The sequence below is a fragment of the Lactuca virosa genome, chromosome 9 (genome assembly GCF_052849685.1).
Source record: "Lactuca virosa cultivar CGN04683 chromosome 9, Lactuca_virosa_CGN04683_v6, whole genome shotgun sequence".
Classification (NCBI taxonomy): Eukaryota; Viridiplantae; Streptophyta; class Magnoliopsida; order Asterales; family Asteraceae; genus Lactuca; species Lactuca virosa.
Genome location: NC_136434.1, coordinates 157,621,435 through 157,639,642, shown reverse-complemented (window position 1 = coordinate 157,639,642; position 18,208 = coordinate 157,621,435).

The window sequence follows — 18,208 nt, the reverse complement described above, 5'->3', positions numbered from 1 at the left end:
CCCCCGCCATCCCTTGGGCCTCGCCCGGTCTCGAGTCCCACTTGGCCTCGGGCCCCGCTCGACCTCGGGCCCTGCCTGGAATCGAGCCTCGCTCGGATGACAGATATGTCAATTACCAGGCCTCGCCTAACATTGGGCCCCACCTGATCCACACATAATCATATAAACCTATAATCATATAAAAATATAACCTTACTACCACATGCAATAATCACAAAGACTACAACATATCATATGATCATTGAGCCCCGCTCGGCATGGGGCCTCGCCCGATAAGCATAACATAGATACTCATAACCAACATACACTATACTCCTCAGGCCCCGCATGGCACCGGGTGTTGCCCGGTAAGCATAACATCATATAACACGTGCAAGAGTCCAACAGACATCTATCATCCTAACATATAAACCATGGGCCGGCATTGGTGCCTTTGACCCAGTAAACCCAGTGAGGAGACTCACCTCACACTGCTGAGACACACAAACGATCCCTGGCTGCTGGCTGATAGATCTATGAACTGTCAACATCAAAATAACAACCAATTAACAATTGGGTTCCAATCCATAGTCCAAAATCCATACTTGGGGTAAAAAGAACATTTTACTCGTAACCTAGCATGGTCCAATACTAAGGCCCAAACTCACACTCTTAAGGCCTAAAAGCCAAATAATCAACAAAGGCCCAATTTAGGAAAATTGGGTCCATACTCCTAACATGGGCCTTACGCTAAAGCCCAACCAATTTTCCTAGTCCAAAACACTTGTACTCAGATGGCCCATTGAGAACTTAAACACCCAAGCCCAAAAACGAAGCTCAACACGAAGCCCAAAAGCCAAAATCCTTCTAACTGAGTACGTGGGGCGTACTCAACTGTACGCTAAGCGTACATGCAAACTGGCTTGTACGTTGGGCGTAGAGACTTGTACGCCTAGTGTACTCCTCCATTAAGCCAAAAATTCCATTAAGCACTTTATGCTTAAGATCAGGAGTCCAAACCACAGATCTACTTCTTAAAGAACGTATAGACCCATAAAGTCATTGACTTGATGACTTTGTATGCCACAAAAGAACCCAACATAAAGTTAAAGCATTACACTTTCACCAAATGGACACCATCTCATACATGGGGGATTCCAAACCCTAAAGGAGGCAACTTTATGCATATAGAACCTCAGAAACACCAACAGTGGCAACTCATAGCTCATGGAGTGGTACCAAACCAGTAGATCTCATTCTTGGGACCAAAATGAACCAAAAACTCATACCACAAAGATCTAAGCCTCCACTCCAGCCTCCATCACCCTCAGACCCTATTCCCGAAACCCTAATCAGTTTGTGAGTGTTCTTGAGCTATTTTGTGCCATTTTAGTGATTTGAAGCTTGGAGAAGGAAGGAAAGTCTTGGAGGTCGAAGAAGAAGGAAGTGGATACAAAGTTTTGGTTGGATTTCCAGTTTGTTTGAGGTAAAAAGCTTCAACCTTGGCTTTCCATCACTTAGATCTTCTTTAGGGCTTGCATGTTGTCGTTTTTGGGCTATTTCTAAGTCACTCTCGGGATTTGAGTGCATAGTAGAGTAATGTCTTTAGATCTGGGAACTTTTGGGGTCAGAAAGCTCAAAGTTTCTACCTTTATTGAGCTATGGCCCTATCCCGTGCATTAGGACTCCTTTGTGGCTTAGTTTTGGTGTTCTAGCTTCATAACACCCATGCATGCACGTAAAGTTTGTAACTTTGCGTGTTATATCGACCCTAGGAGGCCAGATCTATGCTTTGGATGCAGTAAGCATGACTGAAATTGACTGTATGGAGTTGGACTTTGGGGGACTCGGCGAGTTGGGTCATGGTTCCCCAACCTTTTCTGTTTCTGAGCAAACTGAGTGAGTCTAGACGAGGACTCAACAGGATAGATGTGAATATGGACTTGAATATCAAAGAAGTCGACGAGTTCCAGGATGAACTCGGCGAGTTCAAGGCAATGTCCCAACTGATATGAAGCAGGACGCGACGAGTTCAAGGATGAACTCGGCGAGTCCATGAGCAAATGTTCCGATCTGTATGAAGGAGAACTCGAGGAGTCCAAGGAAGGACTCGACGAGTTCAAATGGAAAGTCCCAATTCTGTCATAAGGAGAAACTCAGCGAGTTAGTGGGTAACTCGACGAGTCCGATTGCAAATTCGAATTTATCTTAATTGTGGAACTCGACGAATTGATGGATCAACTCGGCGAGTTGAGTCAACAAGGATGTTGACTTTGACCTTGACTTTGAATTTGACCTAAGTTGACCCTTGAAAGGGTTACGAGTATGAAATGGTAACTAAGAAAGGTTGTTATGTGTAGGAGTTTGAGAGGAGTTGACCCCAGCACTGAGGACAATTCAATTACTGCACGACATCGAGGTGAGTTACCTTCAAATAGAAGTGGGTCTACGGCCACAATGACGACCCACTAGTAGGGGTTGTTTTTCAGATAACTGTCTTTGTGATAATTACCTGGGTTTGCCACCATCTGATAAGTTTTATATGCTAGTATAATATGATGTTAGGTGATAGTGGTAGTAAGGGGAATAGTCCCCATGATACGGTTGTAAGGACCGGTGGGGTAGGTCGGGCACCCCTGTATGCCTGACAGTATGAGTATGTTATGTTATTATGTGGTAGTAGTAGGGGTGAAATAGTCACCGTAACCGGTTGAGATAAACCAGAGGGGTAGGTCGGACACCCCGGTATGTCTTACATGGGTAGGTTAGGCACCCCGGTATGCCTAGCAGGGTAGGTCGGGCACCCAGATATGCCTGGAAGTATGTTTATAGTATGGTATGTGGTATTATGTGGGAACTCACTAAGTTTTGTGCTTACGATTTTAGTTTTGGTTTCAGGTACTTCCTCATCAAAGGGAAAGGAGCCGTCACGGTAGTAGCGCATCACACACATGATTTCCACACTATGATGTTCTTGGGATTGTACTATGACATCATTATTATTCCATGACATGTTCTATGACATTTGACTTATGGGTTTATGGGTTTGATATGATATCGATGATGTTTTTCAGTAAACTATTTTATAAGTTACTTAAATAAAAAACAAAGTTTTTGGTCATGATTTTTGGGATGTTACAAGTTGGCATCAGAGCCTTGGTTTAGGGAGTCGGACACACCTTTGGGGGCGTCTGGACTCAAATCGAGGGTTTCAAAGATTTTTACAAGAAAATAGTTTTTTTCAAAAATTTAAAATAAGGAGTTTTGAGAAAGAACAAGGTGTGTGATGCGTGCAACCGGCCGAGCTCAAGTAAGTTTTCCCCAAGATACCCATACACGTTATGTTATGTATGATATGATGTGACATCTCGATTTCCCGATATAAGTTTAAAGCTTCTAGAGTCATGTTTCAAGGGCGACTCGACGAGTTAGAAGGCCCAACTTGTCGAGAGAGACCAAATCAACCGCATGGGTTTTAGACCCTATTCGACGAGTTGGAGGACCCGACTCGATGGGTAGGTGCTAGAAAGTGAAAACCCTAATTTTTAGGGTTTGCACCCTATTTAAAGGTCGTTAACTTTCCTCCTCAGCCTCCCCTATCACCTTGACATCCAGAGAAACCCTAATAGCAAGCTAGCCTCTATTCTTGAGTGTGTGAGACCAAAAGAGAGTGTATTAGAGCCTTTCTTCAGGAGTTAAGAGCTTGGAACAAGGAAGAGCTTGTAGATCCAGCCTTTCCAGTGTTGTGGCAGCAAGATTGAGGTATAAAGCTACCACCTTTACATTTCATTGCTTAGATCTCCCTTTTTGGTAAAAGAAATGGTCATTTCTAGGGTAAAATGGGGTCACATTCGGGTTTGAGCTTGTCACGAGGGCATAGTTTCAGATCTTTACTTACCACGGCCTTATGGACATAAAGCCTCAAGCTTTATGAAGCCCTAGCCCTCCTTCATGTCCAAAACCTTCTCCTAATGTTAGTTATGAGTGTTTTAGGTTCATAGAACCTTGCATGCATGTAATGTTAGCAACTTTACGTGATAACAACACCCTATGAGCTTAGATCTACTGTTTGGAGCTTTGGAGCAGCTAAAAATCGTCTGATTAAGTAATGGACTGAAAGGAATCGACGAGTTGCATGGTCAAATCGACGAGTATGTTGAAGATTGTCATATTGGTTTTGCATGGACTCGGCGAGTCAGTAAGAAGACTTGTAACAACGTAAATTTCCAAACCAAAATTTTCAAATTTAAAACACATTTTTTTTCTCAATTTAAAACATCTCAAGGCATCATAATATCAAATCATCAAAACACATATCCAAAAACTTTATATATTGCAAATCCAGGATGCTCTAGAAAAACAGGACTTAAATCCCTGATGTGTCTACAATCAAGCCGGCGTCTTCCCGTGATCCTGAGAAGTACCTTAAACACATAACATATAAGACGGTTAGCACAAAGCTTAGTGAGTTCCTCAAAATACCACTAATATCTCATCAGCCTCTCATGGCTATACTCAGATAAGACCCTCTGGTCAAATGTGTCTCAGTGGGACCCTCTGGTCCCACAACTCAGCTAGACCCTCTGGTCCCTCAACTCAGCAATTCAATATAATACACAGCATACATATCACAAATACAAATAGCGAGATATCTCAATACACAGTATATGCACATAAGACCCTCTGGTCACACATAGGTTACCACTCAAGGTAAGTATAGTGAGTGGACTCACCTCGTAAGCTAGCAACTAAAAGTCTCGTACTCGGGAATCTCGATCTAGCCTCCGCCTAACACATTAGATACATATCTCTAATCAATACTCCACTCATACTCAATTACACCAAAGGTTGTTCTCTCATTCTTTCTAACTCTTGGAATGGGTAAAAGACCATTTTACCCCTCCATGGTCTCCATTACTTATGTTGACCAAACCCTAAAGTCAACATTAGTCAAACTCAAGTCAACAGTCCCAGTTTGACCTGACTCGCCCAGTGCACTCAGAAGACTTTGTGAGGGTCCATCATGTCGAGTTAACCCTTAACTCGCCGAGTAACATCATAGCTAGCTCATCGGGACAAACCCTAACCGACTCGTCGAGTCGGCTCCTCGACTCGGCGAGTCCATTCGGACTATTTTCTCATTGAGACGATTTCAAGGCTGGAAACCTTCCCAAACTCTAGATCTACACTCTCAAGGCTCATTTATCACGTAAAGTCATAAACTTTACGTCCATGCATGGCACTTAGGGCTGGAAATGCCAAAACACACCTTAAAAAGGATTTTTCACTCAATAGCATTATTATGGCTGAATAAAGCAGGGACTTTTGGACTCTAGGGACCTCACATAGTCCAAATCTGAAAATCAAACCTCAATCATGAACTCAAAACAATCTAGGTCCTCATATTAGATAGAGAAAGCCCTAAACTCCTAAAATCATGAGATCTACTCAACAAAATGAGAAAGGTACAAGCTTTATACCTTTCCCAGAAGCTCTGAAGTGAAATAGCCATAGATCTAGCAACTCCTTCTCGTCTCTTGGCTTGGAATCCTTCTCCTCTCTTCAAAAGATGCACCAAACACTCAAGGTTAGCTCAAATCTCTCTTTCTCTAAGCTCACACGACAACTAGGGTTTACTCTCAGGGAGGTATAGCCGCAAATGAGGCTATAAGTCCCCTTAAATAGGCTCCAAAACCGGGGATTTAGGGTTTCTCATCATAGCGTCTACTCGGCGATTCGGCTCTCAGACTCGTCGAGTAGGTCATTAATCCCACGTAGCGCATCGCAACTCTACTCGTCGAGTAGCTCAATGCTCCCAAAAAATAAATAAACAATATACCTGGAAGTCCGGATGTTACAAGACTCGATGAGTCAGTTAGGGTTCTTCCTGAAATTTGGACACGCATGTACTCGACGAGTTGGTTGGAACCTCGGCGAGTCAATTAGGGTTTTTATGGTTTTCTGAGTTTAGGAGGAACTCGACGAGTCAGTAGTTGGACTCGACGAGTTGGGTCAACATGGACTGTTGACCTTTACCTTGAACTGGACTTTGACCATGGTTGACCAGGTTTGAATGTTGAGGGTATTTGGTAAATGGGTATTTATGGAAATGGATCATTGGTGGTTATAGGTGTTGGAGTTTGGGGCAGTATTTCGGGAGCGTGATTTCAAGGTTCAGTTCGGTAATACAAGGTTAGTTATCCTTACTATACTCATGGGTCTAAGGCATTAAGGCCGGCCCTTTGATTTGTTATTTGGAATGGTTGCTGATGTGATATGTTAGCTCGGTATCCTGGTAGATAGGATGGTTATATGCTAGTATGATCTGTTAGATCGGTATCCTGGTAGATAGGATGTGGTGATGCTTAGAGACTTGTAGTTGGTCTGACTGTCTGTATACTATTAGGTGATTACATGTTATATGTGCACATGCTTGTTATGGTAGTTGAGGGTATTCCATCCCGAGGATGAGTGGACCCTAGTATGTTGTCTTTATAGACCGTTATATGATTATCTGATATAGGTGCACATGTTTAAAAAGCATAAATGAAATCGGTCTTTTCTGGCCGTGAAATTGGGGATGTCACAAGATGTATGACAGGATACGGGAGATCCTGCATGATGAGGTTGCTGCTATGTTCCGGGATCAGTTGCTGGAAATGTTTGGGTCTATTAAGACTGCTATGATGGAGTACTTTGATGATCGGTATGCAGCCCTCACCGAGGCGGATGCCACAGCAGCCACTGCAACTGTATCGATGGCAGTGTTGGGAGCCGGACCAGTTTTTCAGTATTGGGACTTCAACAACATGAAGCTCCCTACTTTTGATGGGACTCAGGACCCCATCAAAGGCATGAGGTGGCTGTCTCACGTGGAGGGGTGTTTCTTCACATGTTTATCCCCTGCTGACCAGAAGGTCAGGTGTGCTCTGAACCTGCTGAGGTCCGGAGCAAAGGACTGGTGGAGAATGATGACTGTATCATATTCGGATGAGCAGCTAGATGTGGTTACTTGGTATCGATTTCGGGATATGTTCCATACCCGCTAAGTCCGACGGGTTGAGCGGGAGAGACTGGCGTAGGAGTTTTTGGATCTGCGATAGCATTCGGAGTCAGTGACGGAGATCACCCGCATGTGTACTGAGCGGGCGATGTTTTGCCTGGAGTTTGCATCCGAGCAGGCTCAGATGACTCATTATCTAAGTATGCTCAAGACGGAAATTAGACAGTTCGTGTCCATGCAAAGATGTGATACCTTACTAAATTTATAGGAGGCCGCCAAGCGGCGTGAGCTAGAGATTGAGCTTCAGCTGAGAGAGAAGAGACAGGCCTCGGTGCAGTCACAGCCTGTGCCGAAACGGTTTAGGGCCGCTGATTACAGACAGGAGAGTCAGAGGAGTCGCACTTGTGGGAAGTGCAGCAAGGTGCATGATCGGGTTTTCCGATCTTCTTCAGGATGCCACAAGTATGGCAAGGAGGGTCACATCGCAAAGGATTATAGGCAGCAGACTCCAGGGGTTGGTGTCAGGCTTTGTTACCATTGTGAGTCGATGGGACATATGAAGGCCCAGTGTCCCCTACTAGCTGGCAGACCGTCACAAGCTTCAGCGCCGGCCACCCTGAGGATTACTGGCGGTGGTCAGGATAGAGCAGAGCCTCCGAAGGCTCAAGAATGCGCCTTCCAGCTTACAGCCGAGGAGGCCAGTACGGTACCTGATGTAGCGACCGATATGTCTTTCCTCCTACGTATTTATTTATGATTGTATTATGAGATTTCGTTTCTTTCTGCATAACTTATTGGGACATAGGAGATGTTAGGTGGAATTTATTGTCAAGGGAGTGTAGATGTTCAGGATCCGGAGGTACATTCGAGGGTAAGGAGTTAGGATAGAGAATCGCCTGTCTAGGACGAGCAGTATTAACTCAGAAATTCAAAGGCCATCAGCGGGAATTCAGATTCTCTTGAAGTTTGGTTACTTCATATCGGGAGGATTGTCTTGCGTGGCTTAACCCCTCTAAGGTTAAGAATGGTAAAACTCGGTTGGGACGGTTATGTCGCGCATCAGCTTCGCCACCAGTGGGTAGTGGTTAGTACTCTAAGTGGGGAAGAATTGGGAATTCTCATATGGAGCATCAGCCATTGAAGGTTTTGTTTAGCTGCCAAGGCTCGCCATTATATTCAACACGGGTGTGCGGGTTATTTAGCGTATGTGGTAGATATATGGGTCAGAGATCAGGCCACAGTTTCCCGAGAAGGTGGGCTATCAACATGAGGTCTAGAGTTAGGCCGAGATTATAGTCCACGGATTGGATCAGGAGTTCGGAACCCCAAGTGGGGGAGAACTGGCTATATGGCAAGGACACCAGGATGGGTCTAGATTTATGCACAAGAGACTTAGAGCGGTCTGGATAGAGTGAAGGCCTGCAGGGCATACCAGTCAGGCTAAAGGCTCGGAGAACGGTCCAGACAGGATGAAGGCCCGGAGAGGCGGTCCAGACATGCTGAAGGTTATGAGAGTTTTCCAGATAGGTTGTAGGCCCGGAGAGGCGGTCCAGTCATGCTGAGGACTCTATATGTATTTTGTTAGATTTATGTTTCGGTATTGAGCACGCTGCTTTGTGATAATAACCTTTGCAACCGGATGTTACTTGTGATTACTGGTTAGCACCTATAAAATGCTCTTAGGAACTATCGGTGGTTATGAAGGAGAGCTTGGAAACTCGGGAGTAGTAACTTGTTCTATAAGTGGATAGTGTAGGGAGAGATTTCAGTACTGTGACACTTGTTTCTGTTGTGAAGGACATTGATTAGGCAATCTTGGGCAATGGAGGAGGTGAGTATCTCCAGAATGGAGTGTTGGGAAACTGAAGTGACGACAGCAGTGTCGATAGGTTATGGGCAGCATTCCAGTTATGAGCTGAGGGCCGGAGAGGGCATACTTTACTCATGTTATGGGCTCAGAAGCAATCCAGACCTATGCTGAGGACCATGTAAGGGTATTCCAGTCCTAGGTTGTGGGAATAGAGATTATGATGGTTATGTCTCTTGTAGGAGCGCGTTCAGAATGGATGTATTGTTGTGATTCCGGGGAGTTGTACTCGGTTCTGACGAATCAGAGAATTGTGGATGAGACGCTAGGATAGATCCTTGGATGTCAAGTTATGAGTAGACCCGAGTTATGTTCATAGAGGTATTCCAATCTTGGGTATTCCATCCTGAGGATGACTAGACCGTATGATTGATTGGACCTGCATGTTTGGTATTCCAACCCGACAGTTGATTGGGCCAAAGATGTGTGTGATACGAGGGTAATTCCATCCAAGGGATGATCGGACCCGTCGTAGGCATGCCTGTTATTCCAGCCTGAGGCTGATTGGGCCAGGTATGAGTGTTCGTACTTGTTACCTGGTTGTTCATATGAGTTGGTTCGGGAGCTGAAGGATGCAATATCCTGTCAGCATAAGAGGATTCGCTTCAGGAAGGAAGGGGGATGGTGACTCCCCTATTCTTCGAGTCGTCAGGATTATTGCCAGGATTAGCAAAGTGCCACATAGATTAGGCCCTTTTGGAGGAGCTTAGCCGGATTATGGCAATTTCCATCATTCGCAAGTTGCGAAAGTGCGTATAGAACGGGAATGTTGTGGTATCATTGGGTGATACTCAGGTTGATGCATTCCGAAATTAAGTTGAGAGATAGGTGGTCATTTTCTAAAGGAAAAGTAAGAGTCCTCCACAGAGAAGAGTTACCTTGGCAAAGGTACAGTAGCAGTGCCTGGAGAGATTTAAGTTGACTGGGAAGCCGGAGGCTGCAATGTGAGGGCATTATCCGAATTTATGCACTGCAGCAGGCTTCGAGGCATGTTTCAAGGGCGACTCGACTTCCCGATTTCCCGATATAAGTTTAAAGCTTCTAGAGTCATGTTTCAAGGGTGACTCGACGAGTTGGAAGGGCGAACTCGTCGAGTAGAGACCAAATCAGCCGCGTGGGTTTTTGACCCTACTCGACAACTTAGAGGACCCGACTTGACGAGTAGGTGCTGGAAAGTGAAAACCCTAATGTTTAGGGTTTGCACCCTATTTAAAGGTCCTTAACTTTCCTCCTTAGCATCCCTTGTCACCTTCACGTCCAGAGAAACCCTAATAGCAAGCTAGCCTATATTCTTCAGTGTGTGAGACCAAAAGAGAGTGTATTAGAGCATTCCTTGAGGAGTTAAGAGCTTGGAACAAGGAAGAGCTTCTCGATCCAGCCTTTCCAGTGTTATGGCAGCAAGATTGAGGTATAAAGCTACCACCTTTACATTTCATTGCTTAGATCTCCCTTTTTCGGAAAATAAATGGTCATTCATTAGGGCAAGACGGGGTCAGATTCGGGTTTGAGCTTGTCACAAGGGCTTAATTTCAGATCTTGACTTCCCAAGGCCTTATGGACATAAAGCCTCAAGCTTTATGAATCCCTATCTCTCCTTCATGTCCAAAACCTTCTCCTAATGTTAGTTATGAGTGTTTTAGCTTCATAGAACCTTGCATGCACGTAAAGTTAGAAACTTTACGTGATAACAACACCCTAGGAGCTTAGATCTACTTTTTGGAGCTTTGGAGCAGCTTAAAATCGTCTGATTGAGTAATGGACTGAAGGGACTCGATGAGTTGCATGGTCAACTCGACGAGTCGGTTGAAGATTGCCGTATTGGTTTTTGCATGGACTCGGCTAGTCAATAAGAAGACTCGACGAGTCAGTTAGGGTTCTTCTTGACATTTGGACACGCATGGACTCGACGAGTTGGTTGGAACCTCGGCGAGTCAAATAGGGTTTTTATGGTTTTCTGAGTTTAGGGGGAACTCGAGGAGTCAGTAGTTGGACTAGACGAGTTGGGTTAGCATGGACTGATGAGCTTGACCTTGACTTGGACTTTGACCAGGGTTGACCAGGTTTGACTTTTGAGTGTATTTGGTAAATGGGTATTTATGGAAATGGATCATTGGTGGTTATAGGTGTTGGAGTTTGGGGCAGTATTTCGGGAGCGTGATTTCGAGGTTCAGTTCGGCATTGCAAGGTGAGTTATCCTCACTATACTCAAGGGTCAAGGCACCAAGCTCGGCCCTTTGAATTATTATTTGGAATAGTTGCTGATGTGATATGTTAGCTCAGTATCCTGGTAGATAGGATGGTTATATGCTAGTATGATCTGTTAGATCGGTATCCTGATAGATAGGATGTGGTGATGCTTAGAGACATGTAGTTGGTATGACTGTCTATATACTGTTAGGTGATTATCAGTTACACGTGCACATGCTTGTTATGGTAGTTGAGGGTATTCCATCCCGAGGATGTGTGGACCCTAGTATGTTGTCTTTATAGATCAGTATATGAGTATCTGATATAGGTGCAGATGTTTGATTGATTGTGGCCCCAGAGTATTCCATCCCGATGGATGATTGGACATGTAGTATGTGGGCATTCCAACCCGATGGTTGTGGGCTGAGAGTATTCCATCCCGATGGATGATTGGACTCGTAGTATGTCGGTATTCCAACCCGATGGTTGTGGTCCGAGAGTATTCCATCCAGATGGATGATTGGACTCGTAGTATGTGGGCATTCCAAGCCGATAGTTGTGGGCTGAGAGTATTCCAACCTGATAGATGATTGGACTCGTAGTATGTGGGCATTCCAACCCGACAGTTGTGGGCCTGTGGTATTCCATCCCGAGGATGATTGGAGCCATATTATATTGGCATTCCAACCCGATGGTTGAGGGCTTGGCGTATTCCAACCCGATGGTTGATTAGACCCATAATATGTTGTTTGTTATTATATATGTATATAGTTGTGTGTATGGGTATATTGGGGGTAACTCACTAAGCCTTCGAGCTTACGTTTATCGTTTATAGTTTCAGGTACAGCGGATTACCACGGGAAGGCGAAGACGTGATCGTACACTTCCTCACATTTTATGATTTGGATTTCTGGGAACTCTGATGTTTAAACTATTTTGAAAACAAATTTTAAAATCTGAATGGTTTTAAGTGTTTTAAAAATTCTTAAATTTGCTCTAATTTTATGGGTGTTACATATGATTATGAGAATTGCATGCTAGATTAGGGCTAGGGATCTAGGTATGATGCCTGATATGCCTATTGTCTTTGTATGAGAACTGCATGCTGGATTAGGGCTAAGGATCTAGGAAGGTGCCTTATGTGACTGTTATATGTGCTTATTGAGTTACATGCTAGACCTGATTAGTCAATAATATGATGGCCTGAATAGGATATGCTTGGTATGGTTACTCAATGCTCGAATGCTGCTTGCTTTGTGCTTTTAGGAGTTCTAGTTGTCTTTAACTAACTAGTAAACGAATACGTTAATTTATATATTACAAGGACTAAATAATTTCAGAAGGTTACGTCTAGCCCTATTTCGCATCTCTTGTGTGAGTCCAACTGTTGTAGGATGGGACCTCTCATTCAAAGAATTATATGTTCTTAGTGATATGTAATGATATTCACAAGCTAGTTAGGTAAGGGTAGCAGGAATTCCTTATGCAGCTGATCACGGAGGGTGGGTCGGAGAGTTACCCTAGGGTAAGCCTAGGATGAGACTAGTGTAGTAAACAATAGCAGTAGAAGGGACTTGGTATAGTCAAGGAAATCCTTGAGGAAAGTACGGATAGATGTGGAAGGTATTATGGGCTCGTACTACTGAAAGCAGAGGATCCGTACTCGAGTCAAGGAGGGCTGTGATAGAACCAGGGAACTTGTAGTTTGTGAGACCTCTCGAGGTTATGTATGACCCTGACGATTATGTGTTTTGTTTTAGAATGGTGATGATTACACGACACAGAGGGGAGGTTCAGGGTCAGGATCAGGTTCAGCATCAGGTTCAGGATCGGGTGTCGAGCTAGTTGATGAGGGACTACGTGATTTCCTTGCTTCTGAGATCACGAGAGGCATCCTTGAGTCGACCACGATAATTTTCGGGTCGATCAAGGAAAGGATTATCGAGCTGATGGAGAATCGCCTTAGGGCGTTTCAGACTAACATGGCGGCCACTCAGTCGGGGACACGCACCCTCTCCTTCAAGGACTTTAGGGGATATGGTGCGACAGACTGACCACGGTGTGAAGGACCCTATTGTTGCCAGGAGGTGGATCGCAGACATGGAGTCTGCTCAGTTGACGAGCTTCTGCCCTGAGGGGTCGAAGGTCCGGTATGCTGGAGGTTGTTTGAGGGAACGAGCTCGAGATTGGTGGGAGGCGGTCAGTGATTCCTTGGGAGCCCCAATCGTTGAGGCTATGACTTGGTCGGATTATGTGACTAGGTTTAGGGCTGAGTTTGCGCCGCCTGTGGAGCTCCAACAGCTAGCCAGGGAGTTTATGGATACGAGGCAGACGACGGAGTCAGTGGCGGAGATAACAGCCAAGTTCAGGGAGATGGCCTTATTGGGACATCAGTATGCAGGGGACGAGGAGATGCGGAAGACCTTCTACCACAACATGTTGAGAGCTGACATTCGGAAACATGTCAGCTACTCAGCATGCCCGACATTGGATGACATGATTGCGAGGGCGAGGAAGAGGGAGATTGACATTGAGCACATCCGGAAGAGGAAGGCGGAGAGTGAGCAGGGTACTGGGATTTCAGGGAAGAAACCCAAGGGGTTCGACTCTAGGTTGAAGGGTCATCAAGGCCGGAGCTGCTGCGGGAAGTGCTGCAAGCCACATGAGGGGGTTTGTAGACAAGGGTCATCGGGCTGCTACAAGTGCGGAAAGACTGGGCACTTGGGAAAAGATTGTACTGCTCCTACACCTACCTTTCAAACATCAGACTTGATTTGCTTACATTGCAATCAGAAGGGCCATAAAAAGGCCAACTGCCCGAGATTGACAGCAGCAGCGCCAGTGGCGGCGTCAGATCCAGCGACCCTGCGGATTACGGATGACCGACAGGGAAAGACATATGCTCCGGTGGTAAGGAGTCGAGCCTTCCAGCTGACCGCCGATGAGGCGCATGCCGCACCTGATGTGGTGACTGGTATGTTTTCTTCTCCCTAACTCTTATTTCATGTCAATTATGATATTTATTTACTGTGTTTATGTGTTATATTTGTTGGATATAGTGTCTAAGTCCATAACTATATTTGGTATGTACTTGACCCGACCCGACATGGTCTATTTGGGTTGCATGGCATCATGCACTTGAATAGACTAAATGAGAGAAATAAGACACTTATGGTTTATTAATATATTATAAGTTCTAATATATTAATAATAAGAATAATAATATTTAGTTAGTATTTATAAATAATTAATTTAGAATTAATTATGTGATCAAAAGAAGACTAATTAAATATATGGGTTGATTGTGTCAATCATCCATAACTTATATAGTGGGCCAAGGCTCCATGGATTATCAAGTTCGGTTAAACCCATAAGATGCTCCATGGATGCTCCATGGGGGTTACATAACCCATGGGTCATGGAAATAAAAGGTCATGACAATTAGGGTTTACATGGTGTAACCCTAATTGTAACATACTATATAAAGAAGCTATTATTCACCATTTTCGGCCACTAGAGTGAATCAAAGAGGGCTAGCCGAAAATCCAAGTGTTCTTATTCTCTTAGAGTTTATTCCAAGTGTACTTGGTGTTGTGTGAAGCATTTGAGGCATCACACTTGAGGTGCTAGGCTCACAAGGTTTCAAAGGAATCCAAGCTACAAAGAGGTATGTAATTCTTACTAACTATTAGAATAAAAGATCCCCATGTATACTAGATAGGATTATGAACCTTGGAAAATCATTTTGCATGTATCTTAGTCAAACATAGATCCAAGGTTTCTAGGGTTGCATGTACACCATAGGAGTGTTAGAATGCTCAAAACCCAACAGTGGTATCAGAGCCTAGGCTTGTTTGTTAAATACTTGATGCAAACTTGTTTTTTAAAAGCCAAAAACTGTCCAGACAAGAAAACTCGACGAGTTCTGGCAAAAAACTCGTCGAGTTTATGTGTTATTGCATGAACTCGACGAGTTCCTTGATGAACTCGACGAGTTTGTCATCCGGTGAGCAGTTTTTGGAGCTTTGCTGTTGGAAATGGACTAGAAACATTACCCTAAACTGTTTTGGTGTTTTAAAACGTGTTTTAGTTGGTGTAATGTTTATGCTAATCCATTTTCAATGGCTATTATCGAAAATTACAAGTTTTATATAAGTTTGTTATGATTCTTGAAATTATTGATAATCATGTTTTTGAACTTATGAATTTAGATGATCATAGGAATTATTTGTAACCTCCATGTTAGTTAATTCTTGATCATTATGTGTTTTAATGGAGTCCATAACTTGTCCTCAATTTATGGAAAACCAAGAGTCACACTTGAATTAAAACCATTAAAAGAACACAAGAGTTATGAAAATGAAGAGTCTTCATTTTAATACTCTAATAAAATCATAAGTTATGAGAAATGAAAAGTTTTGAAAGTTTACAAAACTTACCCTCAAGTTTTGGAACAAGTAAAGTCATAATTAAAACTTTAGTTCCAACCCTTAGAATTTTAAGTATTAAAATTCAACCCTTATACTTTATAATATTATAAGTGAATAATAATTATATATGTATAAAATAAAAGTCGTTTTACCATTAGTAGGCCTCATTCACGAAGCCGGTCTATAAGGGGGGTATAAGGTTGTTGCCTATAAAATGGCAACTTAATGGGTGTCCATTCTCACCCACCGCTTCCTTGATCGGTGGAGGGTCGTTAGCCGAAAAGGTAGAACAATGAATATAATTCTCATAATAAGTATTATGAATATACTAAAGTAACTAAACATTTATAAATTCCCAATCTTAGTTACTTTAGGAAAATGTGAATATGGTGCTAATCCATAAAATTACACTTTGCACTTTGATTAAGTCATTAGTGGAGCGTGTGTGGTTAACCGGCACACTGACTTGGACTTATCAAGGTAGGCAAAGGGTGACTTAATGTTTATCATAGTATTGTTGGAGCATGTGTGGTTAACTGGCACTTCGATTGAAGGGTAATACATTAAGTGTACCAAGTAATTTGCATGGTTACTTCACACCTTGTTTTGTGATCCTCGGCATCCCAGTCACAAAACTTGAAGGGCACACTCGAGATTGAAACATGCCATTGAAAAGTTCAATGAATCTCAAAGAACCTAGGAATTTCTAAACCAATTAAAACCTAATAAGATTTATTCCGTTTTATGGTGGATATTGGTGAATCGTCATTCACCTACCTTCAAATATTTTATAGCTTGGATTACGGCATCCCTCTTCTAAGTTATAAAATATTGTGTTGGGTCCTAGCCTTAATATAGCATTTGGGTGCTTTATTAAGGACTATCCTAAAATCTAATCTAAACTTATTCTTTCATTTCAGATGTCTTCCAAAAACAATGCTTCTAGCTCAAAGCCTACTGGCTCCTTCTCTCTCATGAACCTTTGTAGGAGAGTCAGCTTTGATGGATCCAATTTTATGGATTGGATCAGAAACATCAGGATGGTCACTCGCTATGAGGACAAAGAATATGTCCTTGATAGGGAGCTGAAGGAGATTGATGAGTCAACTGCTACCCCAGAGGAGATTGCTACATTTCAGGCACATGAAAGGGATGCTACCAAAGTAGCATGTATCATGACTGCCACAATGACAGCTGACCTCCAAAAGTCCTATGAGGACTATTACGCTTTTGAGATGCACATAGACTTGATGGAGCGATACCATCAAAGTGCTCGTCAAGAGAGGTATGAAATAATCTCCTCCATGATAACCACCCAAATGAAGGACAATGAGTCCCTCACGACCCACATGCAGAAAATGCAAAGATTTGTGGATCGCTTGAAGAAACTGAATGTTGACTTTCCTGAGGAGTTAGCAATAGATATCATTTTGCACACCTTACCTTCATGTTATGATCACTTTAGAATGACATACCACATGAATAAGGAAGAAGTTACACTTAGTAAACTTTAAGGACTCTTAAAGACTGCAGAAAGTAGTCTTAAGGGTAAGTCAGGTGTTACTACTCTTCCTACTCCTACTGCGGCTAATGTCTTGGCAATCGGGCATGGCAAAGGTAAGAAGAGAAAGAACCCTTCTAAGGGTACCAAGGGTAAAACCCTTGAAGGCTCCTCTTCAAGCAAAAAAAAGAAAGGTTTTGTCACTCCTTCTGCTAACCTTAATGAGGCTGAATGCTTCTACTACCATGAAAAGTCGCATTGGAAGCGAAACTGCCCTAAATACCAGCAAGATCTTAAGGATGGGAAAGTAAAACCCAACCATGCAGGTATATACACTATATTGTCTAATAACTCACCTCATTCTAAGTCTTGGGTCCTTGATACAGGTTGTGGAATTCACATATGTTCTGATCTGCAGGGACTAAGAAGAAGTGAGGATTTGGAGCATGGAAAGATAAACCTCATCATGGCGAATAGGAAAGTTTCACCTGTCACCAAGATTGGAGTTTATTCCTTATTACTAGATAATGGGTTTACATTAGACTTGAATAAATGTTGTTATTCGCCAGAAATGGCAAGAAATGTTATTTCCTTTCATGCATTGTATAAACAAGGTTTCACCTTTTATTTTGATAATAAAAGTGGTGGTATTGATGCTTTCCATAATAGTGTTCTTTATTTTAAAGCATTACCTTGTGATGGTGTGTATGAAACTGTATCTGTTGTAGATAACTTAGGAAATAATGTATTGTGTATCGATTCTTCCACTAGCTTAGATAAAGCATCCTTATGGCATTGTCGTCTTGGACATGTAAGTAAGAAACGCATAGGCCAACTCCAAAAGGATGGAGTCTTGGAATCATTTGACCTAAAGTCGGATGATAGTTGTGAATCTTCTCTACTTGGAAAAATGACAAAGTCACCTTTTACTGGCACTTGTGCTAGGGGTGAAGGTTTTTTGGATCTCATACACACAGATGTGTGTGGACCCTTCAGAACCGCCACTAGAGATGCTAATCGTTTTTACGTGACTTTTATTGATGATTTTAGTAGATATGGATATGTCTACTTAATCAAACATAAGTCGGAAACCTTTGATAAATTCAAAGAGTTTAAGCAAGAAGTGGAAAATCAGTTGGGCAGGAACATTAAGATGCTTCGATCCGATCGAGGTGGTGAGTATCTTAGTACCGAGTTCCTTGACTATCTTAAGCAATGTGGGATAGTCTCACAATTGACAC